This window comes from Pogona vitticeps, chromosome 1, assembly GCF_051106095.1.
Source record: "Pogona vitticeps strain Pit_001003342236 chromosome 1, PviZW2.1, whole genome shotgun sequence".
NCBI lineage: Eukaryota > Metazoa > Chordata > Lepidosauria > Squamata > Agamidae > Pogona > Pogona vitticeps.
The window spans coordinates 335,377,641-335,384,502 of NC_135783.1; the positions used below are offsets into that span (position 1 = coordinate 335,377,641).

At 37.0% G+C, this 6,862-nt stretch overlaps 1 long non-coding RNA gene across 1 annotated transcript; it reads right to left on the reverse strand.

Moving 5' to 3' along the window:
* Positions 1–3,181: 3,181 nt before the first annotated feature.
* Positions 3,182–6,600, reverse strand: LOC144586057 (uncharacterized). The gene is made up of 2 exons (XR_013540769.1): positions 4,989–6,600; positions 3,182–3,510 (listed from the first exon to the last, which is right to left on the reverse strand). It is a non-coding gene; the product is annotated as an uncharacterized LOC144586057 (long non-coding RNA).
* Positions 6,601–6,862: the final 262 nt, after the last annotated feature.

Genomic DNA, 6,862 nt, shown 5'->3' on the forward strand with positions numbered 1-6,862 from the left:
GCTGAATTACTTTTACTTGTTTTATTTTTTCCCTTTCAACGTAACCCACTTACAACATATTCACAAATGTTACTGTTATTGATTTTGCTTGATGACTATCTCAGTTTTTTTTCCCTAATTTATCTCATCGTAACCATAATCTTGGTTCAACTATAAAACCTTGCTAGGGGGTGACAACGATAAGCTATTTGCTATTGGAGGCACAACACATTTCCAGCTACAGAATCAAACCAAATTGATACTTGAATTTAACTTTGTCCTAGACCATGAAAAAATATCCCCTTCTTTGCTTGAGGGCTCGTGGCGAGCTTCAGGAGGGCAAGTGAGCTTGTGTGGAACACATACCTCTGTCCTTACAAAGAAAGGAGTGACCAGGCACCAGTGATCCTGTCCTGTCCATTCCACCCATCTGAAGTCTGAGGCAACTGCGTCACTCTGCCTGTTGGGCAAACCAGCCCTCAAGCAAAGCTCTAAAAGTGTAAAGAATAATTGTTTTTTTTTTTATGAAAAAGGATGACTTGACACACTGAGGAAAATATTGTTAATTGCAATGAGATTTTTTTAGATCTGCAAAATGGTGAAAAAGATACTAGATTATCCATGGAACAGAAGGGTTGACCCCAACAAGCATTCCCACAATTTTTTCACATGAGTGTCACAAGCTTACAGAAAAATTGTCATACTCCGACCCAATGGGAACAGACATTTTAAAAGGTTTTGTTTTCACCTGCAAGATTGAAATTAAAAAAAAGATGTACATCCCTAAACTGGAACCTATGAGCATACTGTTGTTGTTATGCGCTGTCAAGTCACCTCTGATTTATGACGACCCTATGAATGAGCAATCTCATGAATCCTAGGAAAGATAAAACAGGTATTTTCATCAAGATAATGATGTAATTCTTTTTTCATGCTTATTTCTTAATCTTCTTAATAGACAGATATGTGGGAGCTGTTGTCCCTTGTAATCAGTCATACAGGTGATCTGTGGCAAGGAAGTTCCAGCTGCTTTCCTTAGACAAGTCAAAGAAAACTTGCATCGTTGACCTACATAGATGTATATATTATGGGAATTCTGAACTTTGAACATTTTTGAACAAGCTTTTATAAACTTTGGCAACACAAAAAGTTTCACTCATAACTTAGCATATGAAATTGTACTATTTGACATATTTATTAAATTTAAAAATATAAAAGCCTTAGCTCTGTACAATTCTGCAACCAGCTGTGTCTTGTGCATTGCTGCCTACAAGCAGCGAGGGGCCCCATACCCATATGCTCTTCTCATGAAAGTGACAGCATGGATGCAGGGATAAATCTTAGGACGTGGTGGCACTGCGGGCTGAACCGCAGAAGCCTCTGTGCTGCAGGGTCAGAAGACCAGCAGTCGTAAGATCGAATCCACGTGACAGAGTGAGCTCCCGTCGCTTTGTCCCAGCTCCTCGCCAACCTAGCAGTTTGAAAGCATGCAAATGTGAGTAGATAAATAGGTACCACCTCAGTGGGAAAGTAAAATGGTGTTCCCTAGTCACACTGGCCACGTGACCACAGAAACTGTCTTCGGACAAGCGCTGGCTCTACGGCTTGAAAACGGGATGCGCACCGCCCCCTGGAGTCAGACATGACTGGACTAAAAATGTCAAGGGGAACCTTTACATTTATTACATCTACTCCAGTGGTGGGTAAGTTCAGGGAGGTTGGGGATCAGATTTAGGGCCCCAGATCACCACCCCAATGCCATGTAAAACTTAAAAATTGTGGGGGTTTTGCCTTTTTTAAAAGAAGAAAACTTTGTTTTGATTTGTGGGACTGGAGAAATTCTTTTTGTTCTCTTCCTCCTCCTCCTCTTCCACCTACTCCTGGAGATTTGACAAAATATAGACTATTCTCTTTTTTTGAATGTGGGAGCTCTACGCCGTAGTGCTAGAGCTCCCACATTCAAAAAAAGAGAATAGTCTATATTTTGTCAAATCTCCAAGGTCTGTCAATCAACCTCTTCTGCTGCCTGCGATTATTCATTCATTCATTTTACCTTTAGTAATAAACTGTATTGTGTATTGCTTTGTTTGTCATCCCCGGCTGGAAAGGATTGTGGACCCTGCCAAGCCTGGCCAGGGTCAACTCCTCCAAGTGTTGCAAACACCCTAGAATGGATGGGCATCAGCTCTTCCCCAGGAACCTTGCTGCTGCATAAGAGGGTCGAGGAGGATTGTGCCCCACATAGCAGTGGCTGGGTGCACCCGTTCTCTCCAGCCCACAAACTGGGCCCCACAGTGAGTACACAGGGGTGACCCTGGTTCCTCCTTATACACCTGTAGTATTCCAGATTTCTGTATTTTAGATTTTGTTTTCTTAATCTTTATTCACTTTCAATAAATCCACATTTTAACTGTTTCTACCTTGTTTAACGGTAGACCATGTTTAAAGAGTTCTACACAATGCCGTAGAACTGAAAATGCACAGCACTATACAATTAAGCCAATTTTAAATATTCGTTGCATGTTTAAATTTTATTCTTCTTCATTTGTGGGGTTAAGCATCGGAACATTTCTCAATGAGTTTCAACGTGTTTTTTTTTTAAAAAAACTCCACCTTCCATTTCTTCCAATATTTATTTAATACCAGTTGTGAGACTTTGTGTGTGTTTTTTAAACAAAAAATGTGCCCATTTAGAGATATTTTCTGCAAAAAACACCTTATTGCACTATAAAGTTATAATTTTTGTGCACATTTTCCCCATTGAATACAGCATGTTTGTGTGTAATTTAAAAAGAAGGGGGGGTAGAATACGATTGAAAACTGGAAAAAAATATGCATATACGTTCCCCAGTAATCTCAGAGATGCACAAATTGGATGTACAAATTCAGATGCTTTAAGTGCCTTTTTTTTTTTTTTACAAAATCAGGTTATTTTAAATGTTAAAATATGTTAAAAATGATAAAATAAATTCACTGTATTACCTGCCATTTATTTTATGTTATTTTTCTTTTTCATGTTCAGGCTACTCAATGTATGTATGTATGTATGTATGTATGTATGTATGTATGTATGTATGTATGTATGTATGTATGTATGTATGTATGTATGTATGTATGTATGTATGTATGTATGTATGCATGCATGCATGCATGCATGCATGCATGCATGCATGTATGTATGTGTTAAGGGAGTGGGCGTCTGTGTCTTTATCTTGTCTTCAGCAGAGTAAAGCGCAGATAAACGAACACAACAGCTTCTTCTTTCAAGCAGTGTATTTATAAAATATATACAGAATATACATACATACAGCACTTCAGTGGCTCAGTATTCAAACCAGCAGCATGACATGCAGACATCAGTATACAGGAGCAGAGAAAGACTGTACAGTGTTCATTTCTTATATACAATTCTGGTATCAGTCTGGTCCAGTCCCGTCTGAGGTGATCTCATGCACACAGGTGTGGCAATCTTCATATTGCAGTGGATTGCATCAGCCAGGGATGAAGGAATGATGTCATCTTATTCTTGTTCTGCACACACACATATTATGTTCAGGCTATATAAAAATTATATACCTTAACACTCCTCCTAATTTTTAAATTGCCTGAACCCGTTACACATTCCCAATACATCTATACACATTTCATGCTTTTGAGCACACAACGGTTTAGTCAATATGTCTGCAATATTTTCTTCAGTCTTGCAATATTCTAATTCAATTAGTTTTCCTTTTACAGCTTCCCTTACGTTATGATATTTAATATCAACATGTTTGCTCCTGTTTTTTACTCTATCTGTTTTGGCCATTTGTATACAAGTGGTATTATCTTCCATTACTTTTATTGCATTATCTGTTTTACACTTTAAGTCTTTTGTTAATTGTTTGTACCAAATTAATTCAGAGCATAAATCTGACAATGCAGCAAACTCTGCTTCAGAAGTTGAGATTGCTACAGAATTTTGCTTTCGTGATTTCCAACCAACTATATTACTTCCAAATTTTATGACAAATCCAGTCATAGATTTTCTGTCTTTTTCATCGTTGGCCCAGTCACTATCCACATAAGCTGACAGTTTTAAATTTTTTGATGGTTGCAAAGTTAGATGATAATTATATGTTCCCTTTAGGTATCTAAAAATCCTTTTTAATCCTTGCCAGTGTTTTTCACTAGGTTTTTCTATATATCTACTGAGTATGTTTACTGATGCCGCTATATCCGGGCGCGTCCAGTTCGCTAGGTACATTAGACTCCCTATTGCTGAGTGATATAATTCTTTGTTTTCAAAATCTTTACTTATTTCATCTTCCTTTTGAAAATCCACTGTCATGGGAGTACTCACATTCTTGCACTCTCCCATACAATATTTTTCTAACATTTGTTTTATTTTGTGTTCTTGACTTAATTCAAGTCCATGTTCTGTTTTCTTTATTTGTACACCCAGATAATTTTGTATTGGTCCTAGATTTTTAAATTTGAATTCCTTTTTTAATTGTTTTTCAAACAATTCTACTTGGCTCTGATCTTTTGCTATAAAACATAGGTCATCAACATACGCCAGAAGTATATTTAAATTATTCCCAACTTTCTTGGTATATAAACAAGGGTCTGCTAGACCGTTCTTGTATCCTAGTTTCATCAAAACTTGGTGTAAACAATCATTCCAATTTTTAGCAGATTGTTTCAAACCATAAATTGCCTTGTTTAGCCTGTACACTAGTTCTGGTTTAGTACCCTCAAAACCCGGTGCTTTTGCCATATATAACTCTTCCTTTAAGTCTGCGTTTAAGTATGCAGTTGTTATATCGTAGTGGTAAATTACATAATTTTTACTGACAGCAAAGGCAAGCGTTGTTCTCAATGTCTCGGACCTGACTGTCGGAGAAAATACCTCATCATAATGTATAAACTTTTTCTGTGTAAAACCTTGTGCAACCAATCTCGCTTTATATCTGTAGTTTCCATCATTTTGCAATTTTTCTTTTGAACACCCACTTACTACTTATTACCTTATGCTCTGCTGGTAGTTTGGTTTCAGTGAACACTTGATGTTCCTCCATGGACTTCATCTCCTCCTCCATGGCCTCTAACCACTTATTCTTCTCATAATCAGGAAGCTTCAAAACATCTTTATAGTTTCTGGGCTCAATATAAACATTACACACTGTAATACCACCCACTCCATATCTATTGGGTGGCACACCTTTATTTGCCCTCTGGGACCTTCTGGGACCATGTGTATTTGTGTGTGCTTCTATCTGACTACTTGTGTGTGCTTCCTCCTCTTCGTGTTCTTCCTCATCACTATCTTCTTTTTGTTTTACTTTTCTTTCATCTTCTTCTTCATCATCATCATCTGTAGTAGCTCCTCCTTCTTCATCACCAGCACAGGACTCCACGCCTTGCTTATGTGTTCCTGTCTGTCTTAATTGACTTTTTCTTTCGTGTAGAGGGATGTATAACTGTGAGTTTGCGTGTACTTGGTCCCAGTTTTCCCCTTCATTAAAACTGGCTGACCTAGAGATTATCACACTTCTATCCCCATCAAAAAACCGGTATGCCTTTGAATTGGGTTCATACCCCACAAATGTCATTTTTCTTGTTTTATTTTTACCTTTTCTTCTGAGTTGTTTCGGGATATGCACCCATGCCGTGCATCCAAACACCCTCAAATATTTTAAACATGGTTTCTTACCGTATAACATGAAATATGGTGTGTCATCTATCGAGGAAGAATAAATTCTGTTAATCAAAAAGTTAGAAGTTAGTATCGCTTCACTCCACAGACCGTGACGCAACCCAGAGTCTGCCAACAATGCATTTTTCATCTCTTGTAACACTCTGTTCCGTCTCTCAGCAACACCATTCTGAAATGGGCTATATGGGCTCGTTTTTCTATGTCTAATTCCCAGACTTTCTAACCATCTTTGAAACCTAGTGTTTGTAAACTCCGTACCTCGATCCGTTTGCAACTGCGCCACCTTGTGGCCAAATCTCCTCTCTACTGAAAACAACCATTTTCTAAATGTTTCAAACACTTCTGTTTTAGATTTTAGTGTATAACAATAAGAAAACCTTGTAAAATCATCCACTAGAACCATTGCATATTTCGCTCCTCCTAATGATGGAGGAAATGGTCCCATTAAATCTGCATGAACTAATTCAAATGGCCTGGTTGTGACTCTGTCACTTTTCCTCCCTTTTGGGGCCACATTCGTTTTGCTTCTTTTACAGACATCACAGTCCAAGTAATTTTTGCATTCCTTTATGTTTATATCCCTGGCAAAATGTTCCATTTTCTGTAATGATCTAAAATTTACATGACCCAGCCTCCTATGCAATAAATGTATACAGTTATCATGTTGTGGTTTGTTTGTATGTATCATATGTGCACTTTCATGTGTCTGGCTCTTTAACATGTACAGATTGTTTTCTTGCTTCACTTTTGCAACTATTTTACCATTTTTCTTAATTATACACTCCTGTTTCTCAAAAGTGACAGTGAACCCTTGCTCAGCCAACGCTGATACACTTATTATATTAAACGACAATTCAGGAGCGTAAAATACCCCACTTATCTCAGTTTTCAACGAAGGAATGTAAACAGTTCCTTGTCCTTCGACGGCCAGATAGGCGGGGTATAACTCAAATTAATAATAATAATAATAATAATAATAATAATAATAATAATAATAATAATAATAATAATAATAATAATAATAATAATAATAATAATAATAATAATAATAATAATAATTTTATATATATATACAATTTTTTGAAAATCATCTGCACAATAGTATGGCTTTAAAGAGCACTTAAATCCTTTGTAAACCAAATGTGACTTTGTTCTGACTTTTTTGCCCATAGGAATGCATTAATT